The following is a 15,379-nucleotide window of genomic DNA, read 5'->3' on the forward strand; positions in this document are numbered from 1 at the left end:
AAACAAAATGAAAAGTTTATTTAACATTTTTGCAAAAACAGTATGTTTAATATTTTTCAAAGGGAAACCTTTTTTGTTTGCCAAGTTTACTTGTATGTGTTTATTACCATCACTAATCACAGTGAAACTCCTAATTATTAAAGATCAAACGACTTAATCAACATGATAATTGGTATTGAATATGATCATCGGTCATGCATATCCCAAAAAACGGCACGTGTCGATAAAAACTTAAATAACTTTTCAAATATTGAATTGATTTTATGAAAACAAAAATTATAAGATAAAAAATTAAATTATCTATCGAATGCATACCCTTAACGCACACTAAAACATCTATTACATGTCCTGAGTGCACTTTTTATGTTCTGAGTGCACTCAGGAGGCCCTGAGCGGTATTTAGACGTACCGTAATTTTAGTGGCCGAATAAGGCTAATTCGATAACCAGGTGTTTAGTGTTCGGTGACCCGTATCGGCTCACACTATACATGCATTTAGAATATAGCAAAGTGCTCTCGACCAATTAAATTGTAGGATTTGGTGTTTCTTAATTGTGAAGATTGAATGAAATCATGTTCTTAGTAAGAGATTATCCTATTGTTTAGGCCTACTTACAGTTCAAAACAAAGAGCTTCTATAAATGAGTTACAAATGCCCCGAAGCACATTTATCAGCTTGAAAGAATTTGTGATTAAAACTGACTAAAAGTTGAATTTTGAAACAAACAAAAAAAAAATCAAAATTAGATGAAGTTTACTGGTGCAGTAACATTGGTTACTGGATCCGCGGTTGGTGAGAATAGTAATTTCCAATATTCTGATAAAATTCTAAAAAAAGAATTTAGTTTAACTTTTGAATATATTTTTGTATTTGAACATTTCCCTGACATAATGAAGTAGTATTTGATGTAAAGGACTGGACTAAAATATTGGCTGTAAAATAAAATTTATTTGTAACCCAAATAATGAATTTATTGATTTGAAATGGAAATAAACAAAAAGATAATTCCTCTATAAAATATTACATGATATACATTCATACTCACAATCAGGAAACATTTCTTACCATTTCATTGTACTGTTGTGTCATCTAATGTATAAAACATAATTTATTATATTTTCCAAAATTATAAGAAGGTCCTTACATCACTAAAACTAATCCATAAATGAAATCATGCCTAAAAAGGAAGTCATGCATTAATTACAAACATTGCACTGACAATGAAACTAATTCTTAAATACAACCAATCAAGAGATCATTTAAGCCTTGAGCACTTTACAATATTCTAAGTTTGTAAGAGAATGATAATCCCTTACTTCATGATAAGTACTCGCTAACGCTCGTACTTAATCATGAAGAAAGGGATTATCATTCTCTTACATATACGTATCAGACAAATTAACAAAAAAGCTAATTGCCAACCCAATCAAGGATGTCCACCTCGGCTTTAAATCACATGTTACAGTCGGTTGAAAGTTTCCTGTATATATTTAGTTCTAACTTTTAATCTAAAAAAAAATGCATGTATATGCACAAGCTTTACATGTTTTCACATTTTATTTCTACAAATTACCAAACTATTTCAACTATCTTCTCGAATGTACTTTTAAGGGTAATAATACAATGTAAAAAAGGGGGTTAAAATAGTCAGTTTTAAAACATGCTATCGTGTTACCATTAAAAAAGACAAACTATACAAGAACTGCACATAAGGTTTAGACATAGGCTTTCCATGAAGATTATATAAAATTAGATCATGATAACTTGTATGTATACCTATGAAAGATTTGCATGTACTTTCACGGTAATGCCTGCATGACTGTCTTCTCTAGAGACGACAATTGATGATCATATTTTTTTTGGAAAATTGAAATTATCCCACACCAAATTTACTCTTTTTAACACTTATTTCCTAGTACATATTAAACACAGACCTTGCTGAGTGAACATGTTTAACTTGAGATAGAGATTCTGAATAAGCATTATTTTTAAATATCTTCACAAAAAAAAAAAGAATCACAGTATAACAGCTTCGCGTGTTACGGTCTATATATAAATGTGTACTTACTTTGAGCTTCAAAACATAATGTCATTCATGAAAATGATCGATTGATAATTGCTTAACGTCCAGTGGCAAATATTACATGCATATTCAGATTTTTTTTTTATAAAAAATAAAATGGGCGTTGATGGCAGATATTTCATTGTTTCCGTTAAATTAATTCTCAACTGTTATACACTATATGGGTAAACCTGTCTACTGTTATTGACTGTATGTTGGTCTTGTGATGTCTTCTGCATATTGTTTTCGTGGGGTTGCTGTCTTTTCACTTATACCCAATATATTCTTACAAATGTACATTCATACTTGCCGGTTGGTAAAATAGTTGAATGTCGTGGTAACGAGCAGTATTTTAGATTAAGTATAACCGTGGAATAAAAACTTTACATACTAGGACATTACTTCATTTTCTTGATCAACATAACTGACAAATAAAACCGTCAAAAATTCGATTCATTTTTATTGTTAATTTTCACTGAAAAGAACAATTCAAACACAGCACGTGAGAAAATAAACGAAAGCCTCAAACAAAAGTGTACATCATATAATTATAAAATATTTCAGACTGTCTGGTGGAAGAGTAAATGTTGATATTTGGTTTTACGTAAACAGAAACATTAGTTCATTAATATTTTCATTTATTATACATATTCGCTGGCAGTGACATCTTATTCAAAATATAAATAAGGAGATGTTGTATGATGCCAAAAGACAAATTTCAATCAGAGTTCCAATGACAAATATATCAGCAACTATATGCCTTCAACCAATACAGACATGTACAGACCGAATAATCTGTTTCTTGTGTGTTTACACTTGTCATTTCATATTTAATTTGTCCACCGACCAGAGGAGGAACGACATTCTGCATACGGCACGCACATTGGACTTATATTATCGACCAGTCGCAGTTATCTGCACAGTGGACATTTGTAGGATGATATTATACTCATAAGCAATAATATACAGTTGTGCTGATTATATTATATATATACATGTATACATAATAATTGAATTTGGTATTTGTCATTATTTGCCGGGCATATACGAATTTATCCCTTTATAAATATACCGCAAAAATGCCGTTTTTCCTAAGATTCCGAAACTTTGTTACACATTAACTATTTTCAAAGATTTGTTGAACATACTAAGAGATGAGTAAAGACGATTTTCTTAATTTTTGTACAAAAATCCGCTTGTGTTTATCTGTTTAAATAAAAAAGTTAGGTGTGTCTATCAAAAGGATAGAAATGTCCAAAAAAACCGAAACTTTGACCCCTTTTATCTCTTAAAGTAGCACATGAAGGTATATTTTAATTACATAATTGAATTGCGCAAAAGGGATCTTTTAATGATAGGCCAGGGAGACATAAAGCAACAAACGCCCAGCAGGACCGATGCATTTGTCTTAAACATCGCCGATATTGATTCCGCGTGGCTTTCTAATTGACACGAGTATCCATTGGTGTTCATGGTAAAACCTTTGGAGCTATATCAGTTTGCGTGGAAATTAATACAGAGCACGGCAACCTTTCCTTGGTGATATGTTAATGGCCGTCCGGCGTAAAAAAATATCTGTTAACCAACAACCATCTTATGTGTACCAAAAGCCGTCAGCGATGGTCACACAGACAATTTGCTACCTTCGTGGACCAAAGTCTGGCTTTTCGCGGGATCCTATTAAACATTTAGTGTTGTCACTACCATGTGCTGTAGAGATTTCGTTGCACAACATGACAGAAACATTCTTTATTAGGACTCTATGTTGATAATTCGACATTGGATGTTTCATATACCCATTGTAGCCGAAAAATGGTAATGAAACATTTTTGTTTGATATCGATCTATTGTTTGAATTGTAAATTTTCATATTCAATTTTTTTTTTTAAAGATTATCATTTTGAATATAGATTTTATTTTTGAAAAAGCAAGTGTTGGACTTTTATTGGCACTCAGTTCATGTAAGCTGTCATTGTTTAAATGTGCTTATCCGAGTCCTGGACTGCATTCCAGCGGTTTCATTCGTTTACTTTTGTGTACATTTTATACAGACCAGTATTTTTTTCAATTGTTTTTACCAATATTTTAGCTGCATGTAACATCTTGAACACTCAGAACAGCGAAACAAAATTTAGATTTCAGAAATAAATAGCCTTTAGCCATTAACGAATAGCCGATGACTTTTCAAGAGTTGTTTTCGTTAAAGGACGATTCCTTTATTTTTGTGCAATTTTTGCTCTTAACGACAAAAAAAAAGATAAAAAGAACATTACGTAAAGCATTAAGTATCACCTATAGTATTTTACAACCTTCATTGGTGGTAGTTCATATATATTTCTGCTGTTTTTTTTGTATATACGTTATTGTCCTGAATAAACATCTTCATGCAATTGTGCGTTTTTGCGTTTCAGTTTTTTTATTGTGAAATTTCTTCTATCAGCCAAGACAAACTTTAAATTCGGCCGTTATAAATGTTTTCGCCAGAAATCCATGTATAATCATTTAATAGCTACAAATTTAATCATTATCTAGTGCCCTAAGTTAAGGTTTTCCGAGACGCTGGGTTTAAAATGGGGTATCCCATTCAATTTATACAATATTCGGAATCTTTAAAAGATGCAGATGGGAATTTTCGGTCCTTATGAATGTGTTCGCAAGGAATTAAATTATAACTCCTTGTAGGGTCATCAAAAAGCAACTATTTAGGACCCCCTTGGATTAAAGATCTTCCAAGTCAACGGGTTCGAAAGTTCAGTTAAACATATGTCTTTTTTAAACATAATATTAATGGACCTGGCACACTCAAGTCTTGTCCAAAATATGATTATAATACGACACAAAGGGAGCAGGATTTGATTACCCTTCCTGAAAACCATAAATCATCACGGTTTTTTACAGGGTTCTTGTTGCTCAGATTTTATCTTTCAATGTTGTGTTTTGTGGACTGTTGTGTGTCTTGTTGTTTTTCATTTTAGTTGTGGCTTTGTTGGTATGTTTCGACCTTTTTTTAGTGTGATTGCCCCTTTGGTATCTTTCGCCTCTCTCTTATATATGATATCTTAATAATTATATATATGTAAGCGTTCATATGCATTTATATGGATACAATGTTGAATAAAAATAGACATAATAATTAGATGAGTGAAAAAAAGAAAATGAAGAAATAGAAAAAAAGGGGACATAAACAGTTGAAGTAGAAGGCTAGATATAAGGATATTTGTACGTGTGAGGAGTTGGCATTCTGAGTGTTTTACACAACAAGGAATATTTTAGATCGTGTAATATAGACAAACGCTTATTCAGTCTGGTCGTAAGTTAGTCTGTCATCCTCAAACGTGTTAGCAATGGTGTACCTTCTCAAATTTGTAGAATACATGGGATATTCAAAGATTTAGACGAACATGTTCGAAACTTTATAATACATGTAGTTTAGAAATTGAACAAATCAAATAATCCATGTGTGATGGTTTCGTTATTGAAATTCTAAATATGTTTAACCGCGCTAAATATTATATATGACAATCATACAAATATAAGTCAGGAACGGGGGTTCAAGCTGTAAATTAGTAGTTGTTGTTTGTTTCTGTATATCATATTTGTTTGTCGTATACAGTTTTGTACAGCAATCAAGCCGTTGGTTTTTCTCGTTTGAATTGTTTTACTATTATGGTAAATGGTGTCGGCGTTTGCTGCATGTGGAAGTGCATACATTTACGACATTTTATAGCTTATACGCACAGTTTCTTCTTTCCGCTAGTGATATATAGTCACCATTTGCACTGATATACGAACGGCCGTCTGTCCGTTTTGCAACATTTTAGTTTAAAAATTTCTTTTAAGTCTGGTAATAATTTCGTCATATTTCCAACAACTTTGTTTTTTTTAAACATTACAAACATTACAAATATAACAAACAATGCTTTAATTTTTGGAACACTATCGTAAAGTTCAAGGAAAACATGTGTAGTTATTTATTGAGATAAACTGTATTAATCTTTAAATTTCGGAATTGTCTAGCAACTATTTCCAAATGGCGTACCGTTAAGACATTCGAGGCTATTCAAGTAATAAGGAAACTTTGGTTAACACAACAGCATTGTCAGCCAAGTTGTTCATTGTTGTTTGACAAACTCGAAAAGAGGGGGGAAGTAATCAAAAGGCTACTTAGCATTTAGTAATACTTAATTGTTATAACGAAATAGATGTGCACAATATTTTAGATACAGATAGTGCATTTCTAAATATAAAACACTTTTTTAATAGAAACATTTGAAATAAATACATCAACAGTGTTTATTTTAAAATTGGTCAAGTCTGTAGGGCGGCAAAAGTAGAAGTTATTGTTTTTTTTTCTCCTCACTGAAATGCGATACTTTTAATTCTTATCTGTTAATGTAATTAAGTTTTCGGTATATTTCTTATCAATAGAGTATGCATGTACCAACCAAAGAAATATGACTGTATCCCTGGTTATAACTCTTGAAAAGAGAAATAAAATCTAATCTGAAACAAGTCTCGGTTACCCAGACGGTTGAATTTTACAAATCAATATGTGATACAAGTGGAAAATATCAATGAATTAAAAAAAATATTATAATCAAACATAACTCTGTTAAAAAAATGTGTATTTACAATAAGTAGTTTTTAAGTAAACAAGTTAGTTAAGTTGTTTAAACGAGTTAGTTAATTCGTTAAAACAAGTTAGATTAGTTGTTAGCTAAGTCGTTATAACAAGTAAGCTAAGTCGTTATAACAAGTAGGCTTAGTCGTTATAACGACTTAAAAATAAAACTCCAATCAAATAAAAACCAAAAACTGCTAATTTTCCTTAAAATTACCAATTCAGGGGCAGCAACCCCAAAACGCGTTGTCTGATATGTCTGAAAAATTATTGGGCAGATAGATCTTGAACTGATGAACATTTTCACCCCTTGTCAGATTGGCTCTAAATGCTTTAGTTTCAGAGATATAAGCCAAAATCTACATTTTACCCCAATGTATTATTTTTAGACATGGCGGCCATCTTGATTATTTGGGGGGTCATCGGATACTTTTTTGAAACAAGATACCCTAAGGATGATTTTGGCCATGTTTGCTTAAATTTTGCCAATAGTTTCAGAGAAGATTTTTGTAAAAATCAACAACGACGGATGCCAAGTAATGAGAAAAGCTCACTTAGCCCTCTGGGCCAGGTGAGCTAAAAAAGCAAAACGGACAAAAAGCAACGGTCAAAAAGCAAAAGTGTTGGAAAAAAGCAAAACGGACAAAAAGCAAAAGTGTCGGACATAAAGCAAAATTATCGGACAAAAAGCAAAACAGACAAAAAGCAACGGACAAAAACAAAAATGTCGGACAAAAAGCAAAATTATCGGACAAAAAGCACCGTATCAAACGTTAAACAAGGAGTATATCTCCCTGAAATATACTGTATCTTGATTTTTTTTATTGAGGTTTTGGTCCTTTTTTGGTTTTATCAGCCGTTATATGTTGGTATTACGCTTTGATTTTTCAAATATTGGGCCTCGAGCTTCACTGGACACTTATTATTTGTCGAAATGTGCATTTGATGAAGAAAAATTGGAACCGTTGATTTCATCAACCATGTGTTATCAAATATTACATTATTGCATACATTGTCTAATATGTTCGAAACTTATTTTAATTGAATATCTTATGTATCTTATTTTGACGTATAATTTGTGCGTTATTTGTGACTTGTCTTACCAAAGGTTAATGCTTAAAAGTAAAAAAAAACCACATTCATAAAATATAACTTAAATTTAAGAGGAAACTAAATTGGGAAGAGATATTTCGTAAACACAATCCCGTTCTACTTTTCCCGAATATAACCTACCGAATTAGACTTATAACCGTGTCTGTGTTTACATGGGCAACACGGCGGGTGTCACATGTGGAACAGAAAATGAATACCCTTCCGGATCACTTGCGATCACCCCCGATTTTTGGCTGGGTTCGTTTTGCTCAGCCTTTACTTTTCTATGTTGTGTTTTGTATACTGTTGTTTGTCTTTTGATCTTTTTTGTTTTTTGCCATTACTTTGTCAGTTTATCTTCGACTTATGGGTTTGAATGTCTCTTTGGTATCTTTCCACTCCCTTTTACTGAATTGAAATGAATAAAGGCAACAGTTGTATACCTTGTTCAAAAATCATAAATCGATTGAGAGAAAACAAATCCGGGTTGCTAACTAAAACCGATGGAAACACATCAACTATACGAGGAAAACAACGGAACAACAGAAACACAGAAGTGCAACAAAAACAAACGCTAACATACATAGAAACGAACTATTTGATAACAACTGCCATATTCCTAAGGTTGAACTTGGTCTTCATGGCTAGCCAAACCTCCCACTTATATGGCAATGTTAAAAAATGTTAAAATGACAACACTACGTGACAGAAATACAGCACAAAAAAACGCAAGAACACTCAGCACAGAGAAACGCACAAATAAATAATATAATAGTCGTTACAACATGTAAAAAGCAGAATAACAACGAACATCTTCCATTAACGACAGCACAGGACATCATAAACAATGACGTATTTTTGTAACGAATATATAATCTTGAAATTCATATAATTATTCTCAAATACTAGTCCAAACAATTGGGGCAATATGCGTAATAGATTCTCCATAGGCGGTAATGTTAACGTTTTCTTCTGTTGCTCAGGCCATATCGTAAACTTGGATATGTTTGATGGCTCATTTTGAAGCCGAGACACTTGCACATGTGTGGTGCGATTTTCGGGGTGGCAAGTGTGATTCGTTTTCCCGTCAAGTGCCCAACCCCGAAAGATAGTGAAAAATGTCACTCTCCTTAGGAAATAATCCAAAAATTCGGACCATAAAAATCATTAAAAAATATGTTTTTTGTAATTATTTGTTCAGGTTTATTTTTCTATACTTTTTTTCACATCACATCAGCTCTATAAAACACCAGTCCTAGTTCATTTATGTCAATTTTTAAAATCACAGCTTCCACAATTGTATGGCGGACTAATGTTTTAATGAGAGTCATAAATCTGTGTTCCTCATCTCAAGGTCCATTAGGGATATTGACCCATATTAGATCAGCTAATGTCAGATTCCACTTATGTTGCAGTTTGTATCCCTTTAGTACACATTTCTGAACAATTCTGTGAAGTTTTAGCCATATCTGAAATAAAATAAGGTCATTTTAATACTTTTAGGTAGCAATGTTAATAACTGTTCAATATCCTTTTTAAGGAAGAAAAAAACACAATAAGCATATGTTATAAATTTACATATTAAACATTTGTTTTAACTTTTATTGGTATAACTGCAATTCATAAGCCTCTTCTACCTTACAGACTTTCTACAAATCCTCATTTTTTGTTGATAAATCATGTACATATAGTGTTTTTCACTTAAAAACTATCAGATTTAAGAAATTTTTCCACCCTTATAGTCTTGTTTTCTATTATATTTTTTTTTATTGAATAAATATCTCTAATATATGTTCATTACTGTAAAGATTAGTCACAGACCTTTCCAAAACTAGTCTTGTTTTCAAAATCCATCAAGGAATAAGAATTTTAGAGGTTTTTTTTGTATGTGTGTTGAAAGTGGGAAAAATGGGTTATTTCTTTGGTGAAGAGTACATTGTGACGTCATTGTTTTTGTGACGTCATTGCATTATGACATCATAATTTAGAGTTGTACACATCTTACAGAGTGTATTGATTTTGAAACATGAAAGGCAAAAAGAAACGAAACAAGTTTAAGGTTGGTAACAAAGCATTTTTATCCCGTTATGATTCCCTAGCAACAAATCAAGATTGCAATGGTGTTGCTCCATCTACAGCTCCATCTACACAGGTTTTAAAAAATCCATCTATGCAAGTATCATCTGCATCATCTAAACATGAATTTCCACGTTCAACTACAAATGTATTGCCAAAAACACCCACAGAATCCCTCTGGTTACCCCGCCTTACTGAAAAGGATTTCAAATTGTATTCTAAAGAAAGTTATCATAAGAAGTCATATGTAGCACCTCAGACTGAAAAGAGTGCAACTACGGTGGAACTCCTTCGTCCATATAAAGTGTCTGATGACTATTTGGGTGAATATTTAGGGGATAAAAATACAGAAAATAGAACAGTGGATAGAGATTTAAACATTTTAATGATGAATAATCTAATAATTTGTCATATAAAGTCCACATTGTAATGTTCCACATTTTGAACTTGTGCAAGAGACTCAGTGGGGTCTCGGTTGGATTTGGGAACTAAAATGTACAAAGTGTAAGTTTATATCAGAAAAATATAAACTGTTTAGAGAAATTGAAAGTGGGCGTCCTGGCCGCAAGCGTGCCAGCATAAACTATGGGTTTTTGACTGGTGTAATAAATTCTAACATAGGTAATGACAGCACGCGAGTACTTTTGACCAGTTCGTGTATTCCTCCTATGGCAAGAACAACAATGCAAAAAATAACCAATAATGTATGTGACAAGGTTGTTAAACTTGCTGATGAGGAAACTAAAAAAGTTGTTGAGAATTTTAAAAGGAGAAATGAAACCTTAGGGTTAAATAAAAATAGTCCAATACAATTACAAATGGATGGGACTAACTAGAGTATTTATATCAAAAGTAGACATAAAATGGGTCAAAATGCCTCGCAGGCAATTGGTATTGCCTGTGAAAATGAAACCGACAGTCATGATGTAATAGGTTTTCACTTAGTAAACAAACTATGCTGGGTCGGTGCATGGTTACGCGGTAAAGGTTATGATGTGAATGTCCTAACCATGAGCATTGTACAGCAAATACTAATAGGTATGATCCTTTGAGTGAAAAGGATCTGGGGTATGAAATAGGTAAAAAAATTGCCACAAATGATTTACCTGTAGATTATTGCACTACTGATCATTTTGCTGATGGTGATGCAAAAAGTGTGAAAGGTTTACAAGAGGCAATGCAAGAAATATTTGGTCCTTTATGGTCGGTAAACAGACTTGCCGATACAATTCATAGGGGTCAAAGTCAGTTCCGTGAGGGAATCTGAGCAAAATTTAGTGTCGGCATGGTCCACTGGAGTAACAAAAGCCCAGAAAAATGATATAAAAACAGCTTTTGTCAATGATATAAAATTAAGGTCACATGGTATAATGAAATCATTATTTATGAAGTATAATGGTGACCGACAAAAAATTTCAAAATGCTTGCCTGGTATTTTTCGGTCTGTGGTGAATTGCTACAGCGGTAATTGCGGTGATACATGTAGATGGAGCATAACACTTTGTAATGGTGGTAAAACAACAAGCTTGTGGTATAAATCTATAAACCTTTATAGTCATGGCTTGCAAAATGGGTCTCTGATACCAACTGACAGAGACAAAATATTGATAGAATCCTTGCTAGAAATGAAACTCACTCAGAATGCGTTAGATCAAATGAAATTTTTCAGTAATACTAACAAATGTGAGTCTGTAAATAGAACTATTTCCAAATACCTACCCAAAAATAAGAATTTCTCCCGCAATGCCATAGGTCGTGCATCTGCAGCAGTCTTGAAAGTAAATAATAATAGAGATGTTGCCTTGGTTAAAACTCTGAAAGCTGTTGGCTGCACAATGGGTAAAAAGTCTCGTGCTGCAGTAGCTCTGAAAAAATACGTAAACTTGAAATATATGATTGTGCATATTAAAAAGGTTCAAAAGTAAAATATCGAAGGTTACAGGCTCGTAAAAGGCAGGCTATTAATTTTCTGCTTAATAAAAGTAAGCGAAATTACGGTTACAAAAAACATCAGTTAGAACCAAAGCTTAGTCAGATAACTAGCTGCAAAGAGTTTGTTCCACAGCCTGGTTGTAGTTTTTGGCTAGATTAACAAGGTCACAATTTCCATTTTTCTTTCAGGAGTATTTCAGGAAATATTACAACATGTATCAATTTATTTATTTATTTATTTTCAATGATTACAGGGATTAATAAATGTTATTTAAATTATTGTGATGACAAATCAAAATCTTTTTCAGTAATATGCATGTGCATGTTGTTTTGAGTTATTTGTATTTTTATAATAAAGAGTTTGTTTCATTTTAACTGTTTTGAAAATGGGATAACGGTCAAAGACATTGAAACATACCACACACAGCATCATACATGCAAATTAACACACATGTATTGCATAAACATTTATTTTTCCTAACATGCACACATATCGAAACAACATACAAGGAAATAAAATAAAATAAAATCATGTCCATATTTACTTCCATTTGCAACTATTTTAGTTCTGTTAGCTTTTTATTTTACTTTTGATATCCTTATTTTATAATTTTGTAGTTTTTGTTTGATTTGTTTGGTTTTTATATTGAAGATTTCTTTTAAAGCATGCTTACTTTAGTTGGTTCATGTGGTTTGAATGTCCCAATTTCCTGACACAGTTAAAAATACATTTGTAAACAACAAGAGTTACTCCCCCTCCTATGTCAATAAAAGGTAAACACTCGTGAAACAAGCCGTAAAATGTGTTACCTCAGGTTAATATAAAACATGCATGTTTGTTTCAGTGTCTTGGTGGGTGAGAGGGAGGGCTTTTATCCCATTTTCATTTTTTTAGCAGTGTAAGAAACTTGTATTTGAGTAAATGATTCATGCATAGAGAAAGTTTGCAATATGTCACCTCGGAGACTTAAATTTTAGAATTAAAAATAGAACAAACCACAGTTTAAGATGCAACATGCAGTTACGATATGTTGTGCCATGCAGTTCTTGAGTGGTGCATTTTTGTGAAGTTACACAGACCTTACGGTGGTTATTTAAATCATGGGGCTCAAAAATAATATGGTCAGCATTAACACACAAGGCACTCTGGCAGAGGTGCGAGGCATCTAAATTTCTATCAATGTCAATTGTTTTTAACTGTAACATTTTTGCTAAGCGTGCAACATTCATTTTTGTCCTTTTTCCATTTGGATAAGCCACATTTAGCATCCTTAAAATATAATTTCTTTTCATCTGAATGGCCCCTGTCCAGATTTTACATGACCCATTTTCTGCATCAATGCTATTTAACAACAAAACATTAGTATATTTTTGATAAAAATCAAAAGTTTGGGAAGCCATTTTGTATTGTTTAATTAGCACTAAAAGAGTGTAACTGACCTTGATTTCAGCAGCTATCATCCTAAATTGTGGTCACTGAGCCATAAAACACTCCATCACCTTTGAAATTCAAGGGCACAAATTGGGGCAATATGCGTAATAGATTCTCCATAGGCGGTAATGTTAACGTTTTCTTCTGTTGCTCAGGCCATATCGTAAACGTGGATATGTTGATGGCTCATTTTGAAGCTGAGCCACTTGCACATGTGTGGTGCGATTTTCGGGGTGGTAAGTGTGATTCGTTTTCCCGTCAAGTGCCCAACCCCGAAAGATGGTGAAAAATGTCACTTTCCTCAGGAAATAATCCAAAAATTCTGACCATAAAAATCATTAAAGAATATGTCTTTTGTAATTATTTGTTCAGGTTTAATTTTTTTATTCTTTTTTTCACATCACATCAGCTCTATAAAACAAAAGTCCTAGTTCATTTATGTCAATTTTTAAAATCACAGCTTCCACAATTGTATGGCGGACTAATTTTTTAATGAGAGTTATAAATCTGTGTTCCTCATCTCAAGGTCCATTAGGGATATTGACCCATATTATCATGACTATGACGGTATTGAAAGGCTATTTTAAATAAATGCTGTGACGACGTCATTATTATTTGGACTAACACAAAACTTTATCCATGGAAAATGGAAATTAACTCGACTATACTGACAAATAAGACATATGTGAAATGTACCGAAAATACAGAATTCAAACCACAAACGATAAGACATAACACAGTACCCAACAGAAACCACAACAGAAACATCATAAATAAATACATGAATGTTGGATGTATAAATACCAAGACACGTCGTATAGCAATGCAAATTCACACTCGGCAAAACAGTCATATTCGGGAATAGGTCACGTTCGGTACTGAGAAGACAGACGACATAGATGTTAAACCACAATATAAGACGTGGTAAAAATGTCATTAGTTAGTTTAGACACAGACACATCGTATAGATCAACCAATTCGTGGTGGTGTCCATAGAACTTACGAGTGTCATTTTTAATATTTCCTCCTCACAACTCTGTTGGAGCAGTTTCTGCGTAAGGAGCACACTCCTGTATATGAAGTCCGTATAGTGTGAACAAGTACGAGCATAATGTATCAATTGAGATATGTAAACACCATACGACGGAGCAGAGGGTATGTTACTGCTGAGAAAAGGGAAATTGATAATTGGGAAGTTGAAATTATCCCGTTTGTCATAGATTTTAGTGTGAAGTCGTCCATCTTTGTCAATATTGAGGAAAAGATCAAGGTATGAAGCAGTCCGTCTAGTATCAGTAGTATCCTTAATTTCAAGTTCACTGGGATATATGAGATTCAAGATGGGTTATTCAGTGATAGGACATCATCAATATATCTGAAAGTAAAATTAAAGAATTTTGCAAGGTGCTTTGTCTTTTTGTCTTTTAGAACGTTATGAATGAATTCTACTTCATACGAGTACAAAAACAAGTCGACCAGAAGGAGTGCACAATTAGTACCCATTCGAAAACCGACTGTCTGTTGAAATAGCAATCCTCCAAACTGAAGAAATATATTGTCGATTAAAAAGTCCAGCATTTTGATAATATCATCTTCAGTGTATTTTCTGATAGAATCAGTGTGGTTCTTCCCAAAATAAGAATTATTATTACCCAAAACAAGAAATTTATATCTACGATTCCCATTTTTTTAGAAAAAGCTCTGTTTAATGAGATGGTCAAGTCGATGTTTCAATTGAGCAAGGGGAATAGTAGTGTAAAGCGTAGAAAAATCATAGGGCATTATGTTGCTGCAAAATTGCAGAGATTGTGATCAAAGGTTTAGCAGTAGATCTTTAGAACTTTTGAGAATCCACTTGACACCACTGGTTGAATATATCTCATCACAATATTTTTGAAGGCCATCTTTTACTGTAGAAAGAATAGTAAATCAGCACTTTAGAAATATGTTTAGTCGAACATCTTGATGATTCAGCTATGTATCGTTCTTTATACGGAGTTTTGTGAAGTTTTGGTATCCAGTATAATGACGGTAGATTTTCTCTGTTTTTTGTAAGTTAAAACCAAAAGAAAGAAGGACAGATTTGTGATTTTGAAAAAATTCATCCTTTGTAAATGATGCTAAAGAATATGTAGGATTACCAGTTGTGCTTTTTATTCCAAG

Source organism: Mytilus californianus, unplaced genomic scaffold (genome assembly GCF_021869535.1).
Source record: "Mytilus californianus isolate M0D057914Y unplaced genomic scaffold, xbMytCali1.0.p SCAF_8, whole genome shotgun sequence".
Taxonomy (NCBI): domain Eukaryota; kingdom Metazoa; phylum Mollusca; class Bivalvia; order Mytilida; family Mytilidae; genus Mytilus; species Mytilus californianus.